The following is a 23,569-nucleotide window of genomic DNA, read 5'->3' as shown; positions in this document are numbered from 1 at the left end:
GTTTCAAATTATTGTAATTTGTATTTCGTAGTATACCGTAGCATCCAAGGTTTAGTAGTGCTGGCAGCATAGCCAGAACTATGAAGCCTGCAATAGGGGCCTCTTCATGTGCTTTAGGTAGTCAAAGGTGGAGGCCATAAAATGGTATTTTTACTACAAAGGCAATTATGCATACTAACCATATGAAACCATTGGATCAAGAGTTGGATACTGATTGGGCTCAGCCTTAGAATATTTAAAGGTCCTACTGTATTTTGAATATAGACAAGTATTCCTAAGAGGGCGAGAGAACTTACTATGGTACAATATATATAGAGACCTGCATTATGGTGTTCTGCTTGATTTCCTCTTTGGGTAATGATAATGAGTGTTGAAACTAGTGTTGCTCCAAATAGAATATATAAAAGAATTAATATTATGACAGTAAATGTTATAATTAAAGTAATTATAGTATGACTAGCAGTGATAATATTTTTTTTCTGGTAGAGATTCTTTTAATACGTGGTGTTGACAATTATATAAGGGGTCATAATGATGTAGTTAAAATCAGTGGTGGTGTCCATAGGGAGTGGGAGAAAACTAACGAGGAATTGAGGCTGTTATCATTGAATAAGGAGGAGTAGGCTTGTGAGTCTAATTAGTAGGCCATGTGTGGTGGTGTTAATTCAGATTAACCTGGTGATCAGGTCAGTGGTATTGTTGCTGACCAAAATCTTGGCCTTCTCTGCCTGCTGAAGCTGAATAAAAGAACATGGAGACTGAGTCTGGAGGAAATAGAAAGCTGGCTTCAATTCTCAGCTGGCAGAGAGGGGAACCCAGCAGGCTCATGCCTCAAGACCTTTGCCTGCCCCCCTTGAGGAGTCTAGGGGCTCATAGAAGGAAGGGTTCACAGTCAGGAGGCAGTGTGATAAACAAAGGGGATAGGACTTTGATTTCTTCCTCTTGCATTTATTCACAGTCGCATCAGTTCAGTTCATTTGCTCAGTCATGTCTAACTGATGATGGGAAAGACTGAAGGTGGGAGGAGAAGGGGATGACAGAGGACGAGATTGTTGGATGACATCGCCGACTCAATGGGCCTGGGTTTGAGTCAACTCCGGGAGTTGGTGATGGACAGGGAGGCCTGGTGTGCTGCAGTCTATGGGGTCGCAAAGTGTTGGACACGACTGAGTGACTGAACTGAACTGAAACCACTCCACTAGATTCTTCCAAGTGTGTAGCCCAGAGCGTTCTGCCTGAGGGAGTTGAGATCACACAGGTAAAACATGTAACATCTCACAGGGTGCTCAGGACTGTGGAAATGACAGCCCTTCCTGGGCAGCCACGACCCTGAGCAGTGATGAGACGCTGCCCCTTCGTAGTCCCAGGGAGAAGGAAGCTGATCGGCCTGCCGGCCAGTCCGAGTCACTGCTGGGAGGTCCCTGTCTATCCTGACCACTGGAGCGGCCCAGGGGGCCACTCTCTCAGGCCCCACCAAGGCCCTGCCCTAGACCAATGGGGAGAGTCCTTCCAGGCCGTCGTGATGGGAATCTGTGGTGGGAACTCAGCAGAAAGTGCGTGAGGGCAGCCGGGACCTTCCTTCACCGAGGACGTGACATCGTCAGGTACACTGAGGTCATGCAGGTGGCGGGGAGTCCGTTTCCGATGGTGGTCTGTGCTGAGAAGGACACAGGACTCGGGGAGGCAGGGGCTGATGGGTGGCGAGTCCAGAGAGGTGCTTTCTTAGAGGAGGGGGCATGCTCAGACAGAACTGCATCTGGGTCCGGAGCTCCATCGGGCCGGCCGGTGGCTGAGGAGGGCAAGGCCGGGGCTCAGCCCCAGAAGCGGTGCATCTGGCCTCTGGTAGAGTTTCTGCTCCCCAAGGACTGGGGTTCTTGTCTGTCTCCTCACGGCTGTCCCGTGCCTGGAACACGACCTGGCCAGAGGCAGGTGCTAAGCAAATATCTGTGAATGAGTGGACGGTCCGAGTGTGGAGATGCACAGGACAGGCGGCGTCAGGCTGCAGAGTGGGGGTTAAGTAGATTAGGAGGCCGAGCCGGGAGAGAGGCATACAGGGTTTCTGAGTCTGGACTCCCAGCCCCATTTGGCTCAGCTCCACCCAAGCCCGTCTGTTCCCCAGACCCTCTGTTTTCTCCGGCACATTCCCTCTGGCCTTCACTCACCTGCGTGTCCTGCCCTGCATGACTTAAAAGCGGCTCCAAGTCTGCTCCTACCACCTTTGCCTGAAGCCTCTTTATGCTTAAGCTGGGGGATCCCAAGGGCGCCCCCTTAGATGGGGCCACTTCCCTGCCCGGGGAAGGGTGCACCTTGTCTGTGCCGTAGACTCTGCTCTCTGCAGTTGTCTGCCTGTTCGGGTCTCTGCCTGACCCAGGGCCGGGAGTGTTCATGGGTCGGTGTGTCCCTGCTGATTCTAGCCATCCGCCAGGCTGAGTCCTGCTGGCCTACATCACAACACCGCCATTTACTGGTGACACATGGCCCACCCTGGAGCACCGCTGACAACGTGCCCACTGGTCTCAGCTGGACCTCGCTGTTGGGCCGGGAGCCAGAAGGTCAGTGCTGCTGGTGCCTGTGGGCCTGGCTGCCATCACAAGCCTTCACCTTGGGGCTCAGCAGCTGAGCCATCAGGGCGTGTGCAGAACGCGCTGCAGACCAGCACAGGAGGTCAGCACTGGGCCTCAGCCAGAGAGCGGAGGCACCGACATGGGCCTGCCCTCCTTTAGGACACTTTCCGGCCTCCTGGGCTCTGTTTTGTCAGACTTTCGAAGAATGGGCGGAGCTGCTGCGCTTATCCTGGCCCACCTACTCCAGAGCTGCCCTCACAGACCTCCCCTGCAGTGGGGTCTGACCAGTATATTCCTGGTCCCAGCACCAAGCCAGGGCGTCCTGGGGCCCCTTCAGTTAAGGGGTCAGGGGAAGCAGAGCTATTTTGTTTTGAGGTGGAGTGGGAGTCGTTTGGGTAGAGTTCTCATTTCCTCCAGCGACACTTGTGACTTACGGTGCCCAGGACTCCCAGCCAGCCTGTGGGCCGCCGTGGGACCCCGTCTCCTGTCGGCCCCTCTTCTGAATGGTTGGTCCATGTTCTGACTGCTTGGCACTTGGTGCTCCTGGGTTGAGTGTCTATTGTAATTGGCTAGGGTCTATTTTTTTTTTTTTTTTTAAATCAGTATTTGTTCTTTTTTCTTTGAATTATGGCTGGCTTACAATGTGTTAATTTCTGCTGTGCAGCTCAGGGATACACTTATACAGATATATACATTCTTTTTAAGAATATTCTTTTACAGTTTATCATTGGATACTGAATATTGTTCTCTACTATGCAGCAGGGCCTTCTTTAACCCTTCTACTTACAAAAGCTACATCTGCTGACCCAGCCTCCCACTCTGGCCCTCCACCGTCCCCTCCTGCTCGGAGAGCGCCAGTCTGTTCCCTCTGTCCCTGAGTCCATTTCTGTTTCATATGTGTGTGTGCTCAGGTGTTCAGTTGTGTCTGATTCTTTGCAACCCCATGGACTGTAGCCCACTAGGCTCTTCTGTCCATGGGATTTTCCAGGCAAAAATTCACCGCTGGGTGAATGCAGGCTCGTGGTCACTCTGACCTGTCTCAGACCTCTCAGAGGCTGTCCGCCCTGTGAGTGCAGGCTTGTGGTCACTATGGCCTGTCACAGACCTCTCAGAGGCCATCCACTGGGTGAATTCATGCTTCAGGAAACTCTGGCCTGGCACATACCTCTCAGAGGCCATCTTCTGGGTGAAAACATGCTTGTGGTAACTCTGGCCTGTCACAGACCTATCAGAGGCCATCCACTGGGTGAGTCCAGGCTCGTGGTCACTCTGACCTGTGTCAGACCTCTCAGAGACCATCTGCTAGGTGAATGCATTCTTGTGGTCACTCTGGTGTGTCACCGACCTGTCAGAGGCCATCCGCTGGGTGAGTGCAGGCTTGTGGTCACTCTGGTCTGTCACAACCCTCTCAGAGGCCATCCACTGGGTGAATTCATGCTTCAGGAAACTCTGGCCTGGCACATACCTCTCAGAGGCCATCTTCTGGGTGAAAACATGCTTGTGGTAACTCTGGTCTGTCACAGACCTATCAGAGGCCATCCACTGGGTGAGTGCAGGCTAGTGGTCACTCTGACCTGTGTCAGACCTCTCAGAGACCATCTGCTGGGTGAATGCATTCTTGTGGTCACTCTGGTGTGTCACTGACCTATCAGAGGCCATCCGCTGGGTGAGTGCAGGCTTGTGGTCACTCTGGTCTGTCACAACCCTCTCAGAGGCCATCCACTGGGTGAGTGTAGTCTTGTTGTCACTCTGGTCAGTCACAGACCTGTCAGAGGCCATCCGCTGGGTAAGTGCATGCTTGTGGTCACTCTGGTCAGTCACAGACCTGTCAGAGGCCATCCACTGGGTAAGTGCAGGCTTGTGGTCACTCTGGTCTGTCACAGACCTATCAGAGGCTGTCTGCCATGTGAGTGCAGGCTTTAGTCATTCTGACCTGTCACAGACCTATCAAAGGCCATCCACTGGAGGAGTGTAGTCTTGTGGTCACTCTGGTCAGTCACAGACCTCTCAGAGGCCATTGGCTGGTGAAGGCATGCTTGTGGTCACTTTGGTCTGTCACAGACCTCTCAGAGGCCATCTGCGGGGTGAATGCATGCTTATGGTCACTCTGGTCTGTCCCAGACCTCTCAAAAGCCATCCCCTGTGTGAGTGCAGGCTCGTGGTCACTCTGGCCTGTCACAGACCTCTCAGAGACTGTCTGCTGGGTGAATACACGCTTGTGGTCACCCTGCTCTGTCACAGACCTCTCAAAATCCATCTGCTGTGTGAGAGCAGACTCATGGTTACTCTGGTCTGTCACAGACCTCTCAGAGGCTGTCCGCCGTGTGAGTGCAAGCTTGTAGTCACTATGACCTGTCACAGACCTCTCAGAGGCCATCCACTGGGTGAGTGCAATCTCGTGGTCACTCTGGTCTGTCACAGACCTTTCAGAGGCCATCTGCTGGGTGAATGCATGCTTGTGATCACTCTGGTCTGTCACAGAACTCTCAGAGGCCATCTGCTGGGTGAATGCATGCTTGTGGTCACTCTGGTCTGTCACAGACATCTCAGAGGCCGTCCACCGATGAGTCCAGGCTTGTGGTCACTCTGGCCTCTCACAGACCTTTCAGAGGCCATCCGCTCGGTGAGTGCAGGCTTGCGGTTGCTTTATTCTGTCACTGAGCTCTCAGAAGCCATCTGCTGGGTGAATGTGGGCTCCTGGTCACTCTGGTGCACAGTTTCCACAGGGCTGTCGAGAGGCACCATGTGGCTGCCCCAGCTGGGCCCACTTGTTGTGCTCTTGCTGCCCCCAAGCTACGTCTGGAGAAGGCTAATCCCAATGAGAAGCTACTTTCAGACTTTAGCTCACATCCCAGGAACTAGGCTTCCAGCCTAAGCAGGTCACTTGCAGTTTCCTGTGTTAGTGCTCACATCCCCTAGAGAGTGGGCCATGTCTGGGGACACATGTCCTCTGCTGCTAAAACTGATATTAGACTGTGTTCCCAGGGATGGACCACAAGGGGTGATTGGAGAACGTCTGCCCTACCTGCTTGGAGGGACTGTGCCCCAGCCCCTGCCTTCTCCCCACTCAGGTACAGAATGTGGGAGAGCAGGAGGGGGAACCTGGGTCCCAGTGAGACCCTCTCAGCAGAGCTGGGCCTGGGGCAGGCTTGGAGGGTGTGATCGAGAGGTTGCTGAACAGGATGCCACATTTACTGGGCCTCCTGCAGTGTAGGTTTCAGGGCTAAATAGCAACTAAGTGCAGAGCATGGTGGCTGAGCTGACGGCTGTGGATCCTGCAGGCTGAATGCTGAACCCTGAACGTTGCAAGGTTGTCTGGAGTCACAGGACGTGCTTGCTCTCTCTGCTGAGATGATCTCAATGGGGACCCAGGTTCCCCCTCCTACTCTCTAGAAGCTATCAAACTGAAGCCACTCCTCATGGTGAGCTCTGAGGAACCTCAGGAAAGATAAGAATACCTGCTTTCCAACAGCCATCAGACTGCAGCCACTCCCCACTGTGATCCCCGAGAAAATTCAGGAAGGAGAAATCAGGATGCTCGTCCCAGGTGGTAATGTATGTATCAAAGGGGATGATTTCAGTGAGATGGCTGCTGCATCTTCCCACACACAGACAAGTGCTAAGTTCCTTAACTTTAGATGCTGCCACCTAGTTTTGAAGTCCTAAAAGTTTTGTACTGAATCAAACAACTCTCAACACCTGTATTATAATATTATTATGTCTATACATATGAAGTAGAGACCTTCCAAAGAACAACAAAAGTCAAGTCTCAACATTTAGAACAGTGGCACCAGTGGTGGGCACTCCCCAAAAGATGCAACTAGTGGGGCAATTAGAACAGTCATCACCCCTTTCCCATAAGATTGTGGAGTGGACCCTGACACTGGGGAATTGTTACGGGGAAGAACAAAATCTGGCTCCATGTTGAATGCTTTACTCTAACCTTTGCTTCCTGTTGGTCTGTTTGTTACAGGGATGCTGTCCATACATCATGGCGTGCCTCAGAAAACCCCGCCCCTCTGCCTCTGTCCGGGACCTGTCTACCTGTGGATGGCTATAGGAGGGAGAAAGTAACACATATCCCCCCAAGGCTGGCCATTCCAGGAGATATTTGCCAGATTAATGGCCTTTTTACTTTATTTCCTTACCTCCCAGCACTGTGTTCTATAAAAGACACTGGCATCCAGACCCTGACAAGATGGTTTCTTCGAGATATTAGTCTGCTATCTTCTCAATCTGCTGGCTTTCCAAGTAAAGTCATATTCTTTGCCTCAGCATCTCGGCTCTGATTAATCGGCCTGTTGTGAGGCGTGCAGAACAAGCTTGGACTTGGTAACAATCCCACATGCATTGCAGTAAAAAAATTGAAACATAAAATGGAAGCTATGTTGTAACAGATTCAATAAAGACTCTGAAAATGGACCATATAAAAAGATCTGAAACCAAAAACCAAAAGGAACTCAGTGGTTGTCTGAAATATTTAGAAAGGTGTTAGTGCCCTTCTTGCCTGTATTCCCTGAAGCCAAACTGGACAGTCAGGCCCTGTCCATTCAGGACACCCTCTCCAGACCCCGGTGGAGGTGCTCTGCCCTCAGTGCCACCTGGGTCTCAGGAGTAGAAGAGACACAGCCTGGGGTGTCTCCTCTCTGGTGCAGGGGAGCGTCACACCAGCCACCCTGTCTACCTGCCCATAATAAATAAGGAAGTTTGTCAACACCTGGGCAAGTGAAACTGTGGGCACCTGGACTGCCTCGTCCTTGTGAGATTTGGTGTTTAGACAACACAGAAGGAGGACCAGCCAAGAGGGATCCAGGGAGCAGTGAACCCTTCTTCACAGGGACCCTGTGAGACCCAAGATTCACTCTGCACACACTGCTCTGACTTTTGGGAACTGGCCTTTGTCATTCTCTGGGCAGGAGGTGGGAAGGTCAACAGGGTCTCTCTTCCACCTCCTGAGACCCAGGTGGGCACTGGGGGCATCAGCCCTCCACCTGGGTTCCAGAGAGGGTGTCCTGAATGCACAGGACCTAACCGGTCAGTGAGGGCGGCCCTCGTCCACAGTGCACTGACCTGCTGCAGGGTCTCGGGTTCCCTGGCATCCAGCTCTCCCATCGCCAACCCCAGCTTGGTGTCTTGGGGGCCCCTCACTGGCGGGCACGCAGCAGGTGAAAGCTGCATGCCCAGTGAGAAGGAGGAGAAGCCGGTGGGGCAGGGGTCCAGCATGCAGTTTCCAAGGCCCCTCTGCTCCACCAGGACCATCCAGCCCCGCCTGCCGTGGCCTTTCTCCTCTTCAGTATGTGTCTTTGTGGTTGATGTTGCCAAACCCCTTCCTCTGGAAGAGAAGGCTCCATGACCGTGGAAGGGGTGGAGGTGAGGAGGTGCTGTATCCCTAAACCCAGAGAGCTTCAGAACTAACTCCCCTGAGCCCTGAACGTACTGCCTGTTACGTCTGTACCAACCGAGGCCAAGATCCAGGCAGATTCTCTGTGGAAACACTTTTCTGTCCAACAAGAGAGGTCTTGTTAACCCACAGCTGAGCCCCGAGACGTGGGACGTGCTGTAACTGTGGATGTAGCAGGGAAGGTGTTTGAGAGGCTTCTTCCCGGGCAGCTCCCCGAGGCCCCTGGAGTTACTGAACCCAGAGGTGGAGCACTCGCGCTTCTCTCCTCACTGCAGGCCAAACGGTGCCCCCAACCACACAGCCCTACTCCTCCACCTCCCTGAGTTCAACAGAAACCCCCCAGTCACGAGTCCAAAGCACAGTCTTCTTGGTGAGCAGAGCAGAGCCCGGTGGGAAGAGGGGTGGAGGCTGAAAGCTTCTTTGTAGAAGAAAAACACGGACGTGTGTTCCCATGTGTGGTGGCCGCATGCTGCAGTAATTGGTGTTCCCCACACACTTATGGGTGGGTTTTAGTTTCTGTATTTTCTAAGTTTCTTCTTTTTTAAACAGCTGCATATTATGAGAAGATTTTGCAATCAACCATGAGTACTTGCAAAATAAGCTCTTATTTTTTTTCCTTTTTCAAAAATGTTGCAGTTTTCTATGGTGACAGATGAACAGCCTCCTACTTTTAAGTATTCATTTAATTGGCTGCGCTGGGTCTTAGCTGTGACATGCAGGGCCTTCAGTTGCAGCATGTGGGAAATAATGCCCTGACCAGGGATTGAACGTGGCCCCCTGTGCTGGGAGTTCAGAGTCCTAGGTTCTGGATGAGCAGAGAATGCTGCGATCTCCTACTTAAAGCAAGGTTATATATTTATTTTCGGCTTGCTGGGTCTTCGCTGCTGTGCGGGCTTGTCTCTGGCTGTCAGGCGTGGGGGTTGCTCTCTCGTTTCTGTGCTGAACTTCTCCCTGCGGGGGCTGCTCTGGGTGGGAAGCAGAGACTCTAGGCTCTTGGGCTGCAGTAGTTGTGAACGGACTTAGTTGCTCCACGGCACGTGGGGTCTTCCCAGATCAGGGATTGAACCCGTGTCTCCTGCATTGGCAGGTGGATTTTTAACCACAGCACCACCAAGGGAGTCATTCCCCTTCCCGCTTCCTGGCAACATCCCCCTGTAAAAAAAGCCTAAAAATAATCAGCTTAGTAAGTTTTCAGAAGTCTGAGCTCTGAGGTCAGTGTCTGGGTGTCAGTTTCCCAAAGGCATCTTGGCTTCAGATATTGGCTGGGCTCATGAGTCCAGTAAGCAGGGCAGGTCTGGTGGCTGAAGACAGGCTTGGCCTCTGGAACTCTGCCCTCACTGACTCACCTAGGGTCCGTGAGCCCTGGCAGCCAAGCAGAGCCGCGCGTCGGCGAGGCTGGTACAGCCACGGGGCCACCGTGGTCAGGGTGGAGTGTGCAGCGGAGGCAGCTGGCTGTCCGTCCCATGATTGCTGGTGTCCTGTGTGCCCGTGCAGGGCAGTCACGGTGTCAGGTGGGGCCTGGCCGCTGTCCTGGGGACAGGATGGGACATCAGAGAGCTCGCATCCCCACTCCCCATCTCCCAGCTCTGATTCAGATCCTGGCTTGTGCCTACTGGCAGCTCCTTGGGCTGGGAGGCTGTGTAAAATACCAACCCCCTTGCTCAAGGTCAGCTGAGACCCCAGCTCTGCGGTCACACACCATCTGTGCCACCACCCAGGCCATCCCACTTCTGTGAGGGAGGGCCTATGTGGGGCTGTGGGTGATGGGGGATTTGGGGGTGTTGTGGGCTGGCCCCAGGAGTCAGCTTTTTGGGGGCAGGGGAGCAGAGGGGAGGGGAGGAAGAAGGTTTGACCTGCTCAGGGTTCCAGGGGATTCCAGGCCCAGCTCTGTTGGGAGGTGCAGGTGAGACGCCCCTGCAGGTTTCTGGATCCCCACCGTTTTTCAGTTGAAGCCCCTCTGCCTACACCACCCCGAACTCTCTGTCCTGTGGCCCCGGCCTGAAGCCACAGAAGATGGGGAGTTTATGTGGCTTCCCTTCCTGTAGGGAAACCAAGCCACAGACAAACACGTTCCTTTAAGAAAGCATAGAAACCGGAAAATAGTAGTGGGTGGTTGTCACTGACGCGGTTCATGTAGAGACGCTTCACAAGCCTGGTACATGGAGGGGACTGAGGGCCGTTGCCCCGAGTCCTGGACTTCGCACCCTCCACTCCCCGCCCTGTGGCCCACTCTCCCCTTGGTGTCTTCTGGTGGCCGGGCGGACTTCAGGCTCCTGAACCCCTTCTGGAAGGATCAGGCCGGGGCAGAGGTCATTCACAGAGGGGAGGCTGTGGTCGACCTTAAGAACGCCATTGCCCCCACTCTGTGTTGGAACTCAGTTCCGGGTCTCAGCAAGCGTGGCTTCCTGGTGCTGTCCCCACCCTCACTCACCCAGGGTGGGAGGGCTTTGTGTCCACCTTCTCCCCTCGTGCAGCCTGGTCACCCCAGGACCCGTTCTGTGTGTGCATCTGCTCTGCTCACAGCTCAACCCGGGGCCCATCAGACTTCACTCCTGAAAGGGAAATGTAAGGACGAAGTATTCCAAGGTTAAGAATTTCAAGGTCACGATAGCATTGCCCAGAGCGCACGGGCACAGGTAGGAGGCCCATGCAGAGAGAAGCCGCGGTGTGGGATTCAAGGACCCTCCATGTGGGGGTGGGATGGGGGCAGACAGGGATTTCCTGCAAACCTGGCTCCAGTCTCTGTTCTCTGCAGGGGGATGACTGTGGGCACTGCCTGTCTGTGGAGGAGACGTGGGGCTGCCCAGCTCAGCAGGAACGGCAGGGGTGGGAAGGGAGTTTGGCTTCCCTTAGCACCCGTGACCTCACACTCCCTCATCAGGGCATCCCACTGCCTAAACAGCCCCTTCCTCGTCTAGCTCTGAAGACCTGGAAAGTTTGGGGGCTGGAGGACATGCAGGAAACAAATTCTGTAAAGCAATTATCCTTCTATTAAAAAATAAAAATAAAAACAAACAAACAAACAAACAAAAAAAAACGATTGAATAAAAAAACAAAAAGGAAAGCAAAGGTGTGGCTTGCATTCTCAGCCAGCCTCTGCCAGATTACGCCTGTGCTTACCAATCAGACCAAAATGCTGGTGCTCCCACCTCATATCACAGATGAGAATAGAGACACAGAGAGGTTGAGCATCTTTCCCTAGCTCACACAGCTGCTGGGGGCAGGGCTGAGAACTGGACTCCTGTGGTCGCATCTGGAGTTCAGATGCTGTGATGACCCTGAGGGAGCAGCAGAGACAAGATTGCCCATGCTGAGCCAGGCGCGTGCACACACACACACACGGGCTCATGGCCTTCACCTTTGCGGCTACAGAAGTCAGAGGGAAACAGAGGGCCACCAGGAGAGGCCAAAGGAGAGTCGGAGTCTATAAGGAGGAGAGGTCCCAATTCCCAGAAGGCCAAGCAATTCCCTTCCCTAGTGAGTCTGACTCCACTCTGCATTCCTCTCCCTGGACCAGGATTGACTGTCCAGTGACCTAACTGACTTGGCTCGAGAGTTATGCCTTCCCGGGGGTACAGCTACAACTGGACTCCACTACTGTCAGTCATACGGGGGCAATGAGTACATAGTCTGGGCTTCAGGTTTGTTTGGAGACAAAATTTATTAGAAGAGGAGTACTAAAAAACCACGAAGGCAATTGGCATCAACATCTCCAGAACACTTAAGAAACTCTCTGCTGTTTATCTACCTCCTCTCCTGTCACGAAAGTGGAAGGTCTATTTAACAAGTAATTCTTGCTTATCACACTCTTTCTTTAAAATATTTATCATATATTTATTTATTCGGCTGTGCTGTGTCTTAGTTGCAGCCTGTGGGAGCTAGTTCCCCAATCAAGTATTGAACTTAGGTCTCTGCATTGGAGTCTTGACCCCTGGACGACCTGGGAAGTCTCTCCTCATACACTTGGGGACAGTAATGGTTCACAGGCCTCCTCTGAGGCCCCCTTAGAGCTGAGGCATGGGGTGTCTGCAGTATTCCTCCTGTGGCTAAGGTGTGGTTTGTTGGTCATGACTCACTCACACTCCCTACAAACATAGGGCTACTCCCCTGTGTGTGTCCTCTGGTGTCTGATGAGGAATGACTTCCGACTGAAGCTTCGCCCACATCCCCGCAAACATAGGGCTTCTCCCCTGTGTGTGTCCTCTGGTGTGAGATGAGATTTGACTTATGAATGAAGCTTCTCCCACACTCCCTGCAAACATGGCGCTTCTCCCCTGTGTGTGTCTTCTGGTGTCTGATAAGGTTGAATTTCTTAATGAAGCTTTGCCCACCCTCCCCACAAACATAGGGCTTCTCCCCTGTGTGTGTCCTCTGGTGTGAGATAAGATGGAACTTCTGACTGAAGCTTCGCCCACACTCCCCACAAACATAGGGCTTCTCCCCTGTGTGTGTTATCTGGTGTCTGATGAGGGTGTACTTCCGATGGAAGCTTCGCCCACACTCCCTGCAAACATAGGGCTTCTCCCCTGTGTGTGTCCTCTGGTGTCTGACGAAATCTGACTTCTGACTGAAGCTTTGCCCACACTCCCCACAAACATAGGGCTTCTCCCCTGTGTGTGTCTTCTGGTGCCTGATGAGGGCTGACTTCTGACAGTAGCATCGCCCACACTCTCCGCAAACATAGGGCTTCTCCCCTGTGTGTGTTCTCTGGTGTCTGATGAGGGTGGACTTCTGATGGAAGCTTCGTCCACACTCCCCGCAAACATAGGGCTTCTCCCCTGTGTGTGTCCTCTCGTGTGTGCTGAGACTTGACGTGTCCTTGGAGACTTGTCCACACTCTCCGTACGTGAACCTCATAATCCTCGAGACCCCTGCCCCCGTGAGCAATGTGCCTGTGTCCTCTGGATTCAGTTTCTGGCTTGTGCTGGGCTCGTCTTTCATTCTCTCATGCACCCCAGAACCCCCCATTTGTCCTCCGGGTGAGTAGGCAGAGGCCCTTGAAATCCTCTTCAGCCTTATGCTTTTCAGCAATTGTTGGGGCCCCTCCTTGACCTCCTTACCCTCAGGTTTGTCGCTAGGGCTGTGTGGGTCTGCGTATCGCTGATTTTGATTGCCTGGGCAGGGATCCTCTAGTTGGAGGAGGTCTCTTTCAGATGGTCTCAGGAGATTCTTAGAGGGGTGACTGTGTTGGGTGTGTTGGCTGAGAAATTTCTGACTGGAGAAGGCCAGAGAGCAGGAGGCACATGGGTGGATCTTGGGCTTCGGTTCTGCTGAAAGAAGAAGCTTTTGGTCAGGTAGCTGGTTTGCCATGGTCAGGCCTGCCTCACTAATTATCTAAGTGTTGACAGTGCACGATTTGTCTCCCATTGGGTGTCTCTTTATTGTCCACGTTTCCACTCCACTCTTATTCTCTATATCTACAGAAATCCAGGAAGTTGGTGTCAGGGGCCTTTTCTACATATTACCCAGATAGAGACCTTCGAGCACCATCAGAGGCAGCATCTCTCCTGATAGAGGTGGATCTGTAGGGAATTTCCCTGCGTCTAAGTGTCTGAAATGTCATGTCACAGTGGCCACAGGTATTTACCCTACTGAGGGATAAGACTTGATGACTTAGGTGAAGTGTCCTGAGAGGCTCCCTGTGAGGGGAAAGGGTCTATTAAGTTAGGGGCGCCTGGCCTGGAGCTCTCTGCATATGGGAGGCAGCACAGGGGGTGGTTACAGCAGGTGTGGGTAAATCTGACTTTGTGGCTCCTTGTTCAAAGAGCAGCCTTTGTGCCGATCGCTGCAGGAAGTGGGTTTGAGACTGGACGTGACCGAGCGGCCCAGGTCCCACTGACTAAAGGTCTCTGGCCCCTGTGGCCCAAACTGGTTCACAAATTGCTCCTCTCTCTGTTTCCCATAAGTCATAAAATAAAGGCATATCCTTTCTCCAGCCTCAGCAGTACTCATACCTCATTTATTTCTTTCAGTCTTAGTCCATTTAACGTGCACTAGGAAGCCCTATTTAGAAATACATCTCCAGCCAGACTCTTTACACCCTCACTCCCAAACATATTAAACTAGCCCAATCTCCCCTCATGTCTGGCAATGAACTGACCTCTGAGTGCACTCCCCCCTGCTGTCTCTTCCCAAAAATGAACCAAAGCATCGTCCTAGCACAGAGAACATGATGCTTGCAGGTGAAAGACACGTGGTTGTTCTGTGTCACCCAGGAGGACCCCTGGTGCCTGCACGTGGACACAGGCCCTGAGGCTTCCGTGTCCCATCCAGCCTCCTTACTCTCCCTCTGTGCTTCCTCCCACGACCCCTGGCATGGCCTCTCTTCCCGGTCCTGGGGCTGTAGCACTGGCTGCTTCCCTGCCCGGAATCCTTCCCCACGGGTGTTATCTCTGCACAGACCCCGCCGCACCGTCCTGCACCACACCCCACCCTCTGCTCACGCTGACCCGAGGCATGTTCCCTGCACTGGTTTTCCTCAGAGCACCAGCCCCTGTCTGGTGTGAAGGCCCTGCTGCCCCTGGGCAGTGGTTCTGTCTGTTTCAGTGCGTGGAGCACCCTCTGGCACAGAGTATGAACACACATGACAGTAAACTGGACCAGTAACTGAATGCACGTCACTGTACATGTGTTGCTTAGAAATGGGAGGAAATGAGGAAGAAATAGGTAAAGGGCAGAAAGCTCGTAGGTGCTAGAAATGTTGCCTTTCAGCAGAAGGTGATGTTGCCCATTTTTTTGCATGAAATATTAAAAATTAGAACTAGCATTTTTAATATAATAATTTTTCCTAACAATCATATGACAAGAATCAAATTCTGAGGCATTTTAATGGCAACTCAACTGACTTTACACTGGATCGGACTCTGCTTCGAAATCGGACCACGGAGGCTCTCAGGATGGGGTCGGTGCTGGAAGAGGGCTGACACTCACCTCTCCCGGTCGCGAGCTCACTCTTCCCCCTGCTGTTCCTCTTGATGCCAAGGTCCTGACCATACTCATCGCCATACCAGACCAGCAGCTCACAGCCCGGCCTGACCACCTGGCAGGTTCGGTAGAAGATCTGCCCGTGATACTGGAAGGCCACCAGGTTCTGCTCCTCATCGTCCCGGGCACAGTTCACATACCTGGGGTAGAGGCCGGGAAAGGGAAAGAAACCTCAGGTGATGAGTGCCCTCCACTCTCTGACCATGCCCAGCTCCTTGCCTTCCGCCTCTGAGGCTGCCCCTCATGTGGACCTTCTGTTCACACCTTCGGGTAGGCCATGTGAATTCCCATGCTTTTCTCTCCGTACCTAATTAGCCATTTTTCCTGAGCCCAGTTCCAGACTCATCTCCACGTGGACTGTCCTTGAGGCTGGTGACCTCCAACTCCTCTAAACTTTGAATTAAGCTCTCTTTCATCCATAGGACTTGGTGCTCCTTGTCTAACACACAGCCCTCAGCACTCACCCCAGCCTGCCTTCTCTCCCAAGGCTATCTTCCATCTCCCCACGTGTATCCAGGGTTCTATTTGCTTGCCCACCCCCTCCCACGGAAACTTGGAGAGAGCTCTGATATAGCTTGAGACACGGAACAGTAATTGTTTGTTCACTGTCTCCCTGCCCTGATGAAAGGAGAGGCTCTCAGAGAATGGCCCTGCTCAGGGCCATGCTGCCCGCCATTCCTTCCGAGGCCTCAGGGCCCACTTCTCACTGGAACCAAGACTGAGGAGGTTGTTGCCAACATAGAGTCAAGGTCTCCTGTATTGGCTTATCCTGGCACTGTGTAGTTACTCAAAGATAGAAAACCTAAGGTTACTGTTCCTAAAATCAATTGGCAAATATCTGTTTGCAGTATGTTCTCCAAAAGGACATGGGTTGTGTGATCTGTTTCAGTAACGAAGTTCATTGTCTAAATGAAACATAAAGTGCATGGTAAATGTCCATTAAGTGAGTTAAAGGGTCCCTGGTGAATCTAGACTCCTCAAGTTGTTTTCAGGTCCACCAGTTTTGTTCAGCATATAGACTTGTATCTTGACGGCACATGCCATACTTTTATTTCCTTCTTTCTAGTGTCTTTTGAAATGAAAGAGCATGATATGGAGGGAAAAGAGGAAAGAAGATGTGAATGCTGTTGAGGGAGCCGGGTTGAGAAGGATAGGGGCGTGGGATGGAGGGAGTCTCAATGTCTACACAATGCAGACTCACTGCACTCACCTCATCCAGTTGGCCCAAGACGTGTCCTTTCCATCCACATATTCGTAGCAGTTCCTTGCTTTGGTGATCTGAGTGTCAGAGAAATAGTTACAAGCTTTCCTCTTTCTTTTATTTTTTCTTGGTAGGAAGATATAGAAGAGCTATTTCCCTCTGTAGTCATTGGTGCTTTTCAGCCTGCATGGATTCAACTGCCAGTCGGACCACACAGTAAGCCCCTTACTCATCATTCCAAGTCTGAGTCTCTTGGTTCATTGAAGGCAAGGGCTCCACAAGGGAGGAGTCACTTCTGTGTGTCTGTACTACTGTGGTCCCACCTCTCCTCTGACCTTTAGATAGAGGTCCTGAGTGTCTCTACACTGTGGTCCCACCTCTCCTCTGACCGTTAGATGGAAGTCTTCTGTTGACGCCCAGGGCACACAGTACCCAGGGCTGACTGTGTCATTGCTGACCATGTTATCAACATGTGCGTCCTCGCAGGTAGACATGAAGTACCCCCCACCACACACAAGCGGTTAGAGGCCAGAGGACAGGGAAACGGGTGCTTCTCACCTGCCAGGCGTATCCAGTCTTGGCGGCCTCTTCATCGTCTGTGATCTGGCCCTCATAGGGGCCAAAGTGCAGGCCCAGCGGCAGATCGGACGCCTCGTTCCACACTCCAAGCCCAGCATCAGGTATGCCTGACAGTCTGATGCTTAATCCAGGGGGCAGAGTGAGGGCTGAGCGGTTGGCATGCCCCTTTTCCACTGCACAGTCCTTTACAAAGGTTGGGGGCCCATGGGCAGCACAGCTGTCGATGAAGAAGTTCTGACACTCCTCACAATCTGGAGGTGAGAACAGGGATGAGAGGAAGTACAGTGAAGTTGCTGGTCGTAACGACCTCCTCGAAAGAACTGGGACACTCATGATGTTAGGGGAAGCACACTGTTTGAGATCGCCCACCCTGTTCAGGCACCATAGTAACCATTTACATGAGTTGTTTTATGGCAGGAGATCCTGATAAGGAATACGGAACTAATAAGCCACCACCAACCGGAAGAGTTCGGGAAAGATCAAAAGGAGACACCGCATGTCTGTCCACATCCCAGAATCCCTCTCGCTAGCATCCACCTTGGCTGAGGGATGCGTCAGCCACCAGGAAAGACTCTGAATTAAAATGATTCGCCAAAGACCACCCGGAAACTAATCCATCACCATAAAACTTTAGACTGTGAGCCACGAGGCAGAGCAGTTCTCCTGGGTTCCCTTACCTCCTGCTTCCTGCCCAGGTGCCCTTTCCCAACAAAATCTCTTGCTTTGTCAGCATGTGTCTCCTCGGACAATTCATTTCCGAGTGTTAGACAAGAGCCCAGTTTTGGGTCCTGGAAGGGGTCCCCCTTCTTGCAACAAATGGCGGCTCTGGTGGGACTCTTCTTTGCTGAGACTGATATCCTGACCACTCGGGGTACTCAGGGCCCAGCTTGCCTGCCAATGGGCCAGACCCAGTGGCTGCAACTGGGACTTTTTTGTCCCTGGTCTTCTCCTGATGTGGACAACTGGCCAGAGTGCCCCGACCAGTAAGGAACAAGAGACTTTGTTGACCTCTCCCCTTCCCTCTCTCTTTCCTCTCCCTAGCCCTTCCTATCCTTCCCATTTTTCTAGTCCCCTGGTCCTGGATGCAGGAATCTGGTGAAAGGGCCTCAGCTTGAGCTGAGGATTGGAGACCTATCACCTCCTCTTGGCAGAGAACTCGAATTTTCTGGTCTGGTTTCTGGTAGGGCCGGGTTCCAGTCCTCCCTTTTCTGGAAGCCCAGGGAAAAGTCCCGTAACGCCTGGGTGTCTGTAAGTGGCAGGAGACATCTGTAAGGCCACCCCTTTTGTCCCCCTTTGCCGCCTCCTCCTCCTTCTTCTTTCAACCTGGCTTCCTTTCCTCCTTGTGAAATCTTTGAAGACATCTGAAGTTTTGTGTCTCTATGGAAGGCTTTCTGAGAGACTGTATTCTTGTATTTAAGGGAGTGTCTGATGAGGACTGCCAGGTTTATATGTGTGTGTTTTAACTCTGTTCTGTGTTGTGATTTGTGATGGCCATTTTGCTTTTTCTGGCCACCATTTAGACCTGCTGCCATTTTGTTAGAACTTGATTTTCTTTCCCTGTGCCTTGAGACCAGGGCTCTCAGGAACACTTATATAGACCATCTCTAACTCCTGAGATTGAGAGAAAAAGGAAAAAAGCCTTTAAAAATGTTATTTATTTCAACTTTTTTATAAACTAGTAAATTTTATACTGTACTATCTAATTCATGACCTAACTTAGAAAATGAAGCTAGATTTTGCACTGTGTCTGTCTAAATATGTTTTGGTATGTCTTTGTCTCTGGGTAATATTTTTTAGGTTAATTTGTAAATTAGCTCTATTTAATTGGCTTAAAAAAAGATAAGTGCTTACAAATCAAATAATTCTAAATTAAACAATAAATTCCAGGTTTAGGTGAACTGGGAAATATTCAGTACTAAATACCTGATATTAATGTTTGTTTGTTGACCTAGCTAATATAGACATGTCTTAGAGTAATTGACATCAAGTAGAATATTTTCATTGTACCTAGGTTTAATATAAGTTAAATATTATACCTGTTACAAGTTTGTCAACAAGGAAATTACCTCGAGCGAAAAAACTTCTAAAAAATGTAAATGAGGTATGCATTTGTATATAAACTCTATTAAGAATAATTATTCTTTAAAAATATCTGTCTACAATAGTCTCCCCAGATTGGCATAACTTGAATTTCTAAGGGTTGTGCTAAACTAAGTATTGGAAGTCTATTAAATAATTAGGTCATTTCCAAATGAAATAAGATTTTGAAACATTTACTACTAAACACTGATTTCCTTTTACAGAAAAATTAAAGAGATTTTGGACTATAAATGAATAATGTTTGATGCCATCCTAAAATGTTTTAAGAAAGCAAGGGTTTTAGAAATTATCACTGGTATTTATGCTCACCAATCTATAAAATGCTAAAATAAAAGTTAGCTCTTGGTTGCTAAAGGAAAGCAGGAAGTGTGCTTTCAGTAAAAAAGTATGAAAAACTACTAAAAAGTGTTATGCATGATCAGGATTTTCTAAAATTGGATTGCAATTAGTTAGATAAATGGATTTTGTTAGGAATGACAGGGTCATAAGAAAACTGGTTAGAGCCTCTTAGGTCCAAGATGGCGGAGCTGACTTTTACTAGACCTTGAGCCTTGGTATTTACGCCCATTGTGACATATCAGCAAGCTAAATGATACACCCATCAACATTGACTAAATCTGACCAAATGTTCTAAACGCTTTTAATTGATCTTTTCAATAAAACTTCCTAAATCGAATTCTTTTGAAGTTCCTTTGACCTCTAGCTAACTTTGGGGTGCTTCAGAGGGCCCCTGAAACATCCCAAAGAGAGATATTAAACTGTGTTTATTTGGTTGGTTAAATTACATGAAAAAGATTATCAAATGAGTAATAAATCTGCTCATGTTATAATGTATGATAAAATTACTAATACAGATATCCTAGAAATTATATGGAGTTCTTAACATTTTGATATGTCTTTGTGTTCTAATTAGAAACCTGATGACTTCACAAAAGTTAACAAAGGACTGAATGAACCAGCGAATATGCTTATAGCTTATGGTTTCTATCTAAAAAAATTACAGGTTTGAATCTTGTGTTTTCCGGGAGTAAGGAAAACCTTCCTCTCAAACTGATTATGCAAATAATTTGGTAAAATTATACGTTATGAACAAAACAATTATATTTTCTCTCTATCTGACTCCTCCAGAAATTTGGAACTCTTAGGTTTCCAGTAAGTTTATCAAATGAGCTAGGAAGGTTATCTCACTAACAGGTAGAAAAATCTCAAGGAATTTTTGAGCCCTTAAAAAGAAAAGAGTTCACCTAGATTTGTTAGACAAAATCTGTGATAAGCCTTTGGTGTGAGTTTCCCAGCCCTGTTTTATATTAAAAGTTCAGTCTGAGATTCTATAAATGTTTCAGCAAAATAAAAAGTCTATGATCAATTATGGTTATATAAATCATTAGAGCAAAATTAGTGAGAACAGACCTGTTTTGCAAACAAACTAGCCTTAATTTGGTTATATTTGATAAAAATGAGGGTAACTTTAGGAAAAAAAAAAAAGATATTTCAAAAAATGTTAAATCTCAGTTAATGGAGGTCTGCATGTAGTAAGACTCATTTCTTAGATAGTTCTTTGCTGTTATGTGATATTAATGTAAAATTTAATTGAATTCTTAAAGAACACCCTAAGTTTGTTTCTGAAGCTTATCTCAGTAATCTGTCTTTGGATGAAGATCAGATGCCTTATGACATGCAACCAGGACTAGAAAAAGACATAATTTAGGAGACTGTCTCCAACGTGGATAGAAGGGCTTTTTATCAGGTACTCTTAACTAGCTCATGCACAATGAAACTGAAGGAAAATTAACTCTTAGATTAATTCCCACTTCCAAAGGCCCCTACACTGGATTGGTCTATAGAAAAGACAGCCGACCTGATCTCACCTTAAAGTGATGCTCAAACAGGAAAAACTACACTACACCAGGATGAAAAGACCACTACATCAGAGGTAGGCAGCTTGCCCAAGATGCAGGATCTGCTTTGTATGATCATTTATAATGTTTTCTTGACTTCTTAGACCTTTGCATATAAATCAAATGCTTTCCTATCATAGGCCTGATCCTATGCTAGTTTTATTAATCAATCCAATTGTTGGGCTTGTGGCCAATTACCTGTATCCAATTCTGGGTTACCTCGGTAAATTTCTCTAATATAAGATTCTAACTGGTTGGCCCTGAAAAAATTTACTTAAAAAAAAAAAAAAATTATAGTCATATTCAGGTCACTGTGATGCTACTAGATGGGATCCCCTCACTGGGCCAATTAATAATGCCTGCTCTGACTCTGGCCGTAAATTTGAGCTTTTTTCTATTACTCAGGCTTAATCAGAGCAACAAGAAATGTTTTATCAAAAAAAAAAAAATCTCCCACAATTATGAGAATGATTTATACAGATAACACCAGGCTATGGTAATTTAGGTTTAAAGTCTCCTCTGTGTTGGAAACAATTAAATCATACTAAGGATAATCAGTCTAGTAACACTAAAAAACTGGGCTATGTGCCTTATAGATGGTGGTGCCAATGTATAATTTCCATGCAAGATAAAGATTCATGCAGAGTAGACTAAGTCAGACGACCTGGGATATACTGGGCTACATCTAATGGAAGCTCTTAAGTCTTACTTGTGACTTTACTAATACTGCTGGCTATGCTCTTTGTATTTCACCTGTTTTACAAAACTGCTGTTTTTTACACCACCAAATGTGTGACTGAGGCCTCTGATAAAATAATATATAGTTCCCTATGAGATCGATGATGATAACAGTGTAACTCTAGATATGAAAAAAAGCAACAAGAGGGAATGTCTTCCTGGACCAAGAGGCTAGTAAGACAGGTGGTCCAGAGAATTTTGGATACTGTTTAATGGCCTAGTCCAGTAACAGCACATTGAGTGGCCTGTCAACAAAATCTTTGCCAACCTGAAAATGGACATTCTCAGCACCATGGGATAAAATGGTCATGAAATGCCCCCCTCAAAATCATGGTCAAGTTTATGAGCAAAAAGGGGCTCTGCCAATTAAAGATTGACACTTGCCATCTACATCTACAGAGATTAAATCACGGCCTGTGCAACTGCTGACTTTCAACAGCCCTGAAAGGAGTTCAGGGTGAAAATCAGGAATGAGGCCCTCGGTGCTCTGAAAAAAACTGGCAGAACAGGCCTTCAGATAGTTAGATCTTTTCAAGAGATTTTTATGAGTCCCAATTCTTGCATCTTCTCATACCTAGAGAAACACCGACGTCAGTAGTGGTGACATCTGCTTTGGCTATTAAGGAAACTTTTACGACTACAAATCAAAATAGAGTACTCAGCTATGGTTCAGACATCCTGGAAAATAACCAGGTATTGCTATGGGTGTAATTTCAGATTAGACGTTATATTGCTAAACACTTGAGTTTTCTGAGTCGTGTCAGGCTTAGATGCCACCATTCTCAAAACAATGTCTGCTGGATGCTAATAACTTCTACCTTACTTTGTATAAAACTGGACAACTGGCCACCTGGCTGAAAGTCTCCCTGAAGTGCCAGGACTAGACTGGGTTTCAGGCCTATTTTTATTTTTATGTATTTTTTTTTTATTTATTTTTTTTTTCAGGCCTATTTTTAAAAAGAAGAGATTTATTTTGTCTATTAAAATTCCAGTTATCCCTTCTGCAGCTACTACTAATTGGGTCTGTTACAACAAAATGGCAGACCAAAAGATTGAGATTTTAATCATACAAGGCTCAGATCTAGGACTTAGAACTCAGGAATACTTCCAATTCAGTGTCTCTTCTCCAAGCTGAGGCGGTCCTATGCCCCATTTTGACAAAAACTTATCACAGTCATAGTTGCCCTGTTCCCTAAATTAAAACTGAGCAGGACTCTGTGGGTGGTGACTCTGGAGTACAGATCTGCTGTATGTTCCCCATTTCTCATCTGTAAGATATAGGCTTCTTTCAGCTTCCTTGACCTTCCCTGAGTTCCAAAGGGTGGATTCAAACGATTGCAAATCAGGGAAGGGAGAGAATACTGAAACAGGAGAAACAATCATATGGTGGTGCAGCCTTGAGACAGGGTCCTGGTTCCTACTCAAAGAAATATGCATAACAATGTCTTTTGAATTCTTCTACAGACCTGGAGCCACCACCCAGGTGGAAGATGGTAACTTTAGACTAAACCCGATTCCTGGAGCACAGCTCTGTTCCTTCACCACCAGCCAAGCAAAAAAAAAAAAAAAGTCACAAACCCTGCAGCCCTCACTCCAAATGTTGCCTCCTATTTCTGGGGACCAGTGATGACCATCCTGGAAGGTCTCCTGTTTGGCCCCTGTCTATTTCATCTCTGAGAGGCACCAACAGTTTCAAACTAAATTGCTGTTATTACAAGAGTAAAAGCTGGTTTCAGATGTAGAACACCCCAACTTAGATCAGGTAGAGAGAGACTTCTGCTCTGCTAGGCAGGCCCATGCCCAGGCACAGCAGGAAAAATTTACAGAAGAAAGAGACCTCCGCCCCAATTCCCAAGAAGCATCTTGAGTATAAAGTCTCTCAGGGGGGAGTTGTTAGGGGAAGCACACTGATTGAAACCACCCACCCTGGTCAGGCACCATAGTAAACATTTGCATGAGTTGTTTTATGACAGGAGATCCTGATAAGGAATACGGAACTAATAAGCCACCACCAACAGGAAGAGTTCGGGAAAGATCAAAAGGAGACACCGCATGTATGTCCACTTCCCAGAATCCCTCTCGCTAGCATCCATCCTGGCTGAGA

At 48.8% G+C, this 23,569-nt stretch overlaps 1 pseudogene; it reads right to left on the bottom strand.

The window, feature by feature from the left end:
- The window catches only part of LOC133053592 (histone-lysine N-methyltransferase PRDM9-like), a 78,149-nt pseudogene that overhangs the window by 12,790 nt on the left and 41,790 nt on the right, over window positions 1–23,569 (bottom strand).

Source organism: Dama dama, chromosome Y (genome assembly GCF_033118175.1).
Source record: "Dama dama isolate Ldn47 chromosome Y, ASM3311817v1, whole genome shotgun sequence".
NCBI classification, from domain to species: Eukaryota; Metazoa; Chordata; class Mammalia; order Artiodactyla; family Cervidae; genus Dama; species Dama dama.
This window is presented reverse-complemented; position numbering and strand designations above follow the sequence as displayed.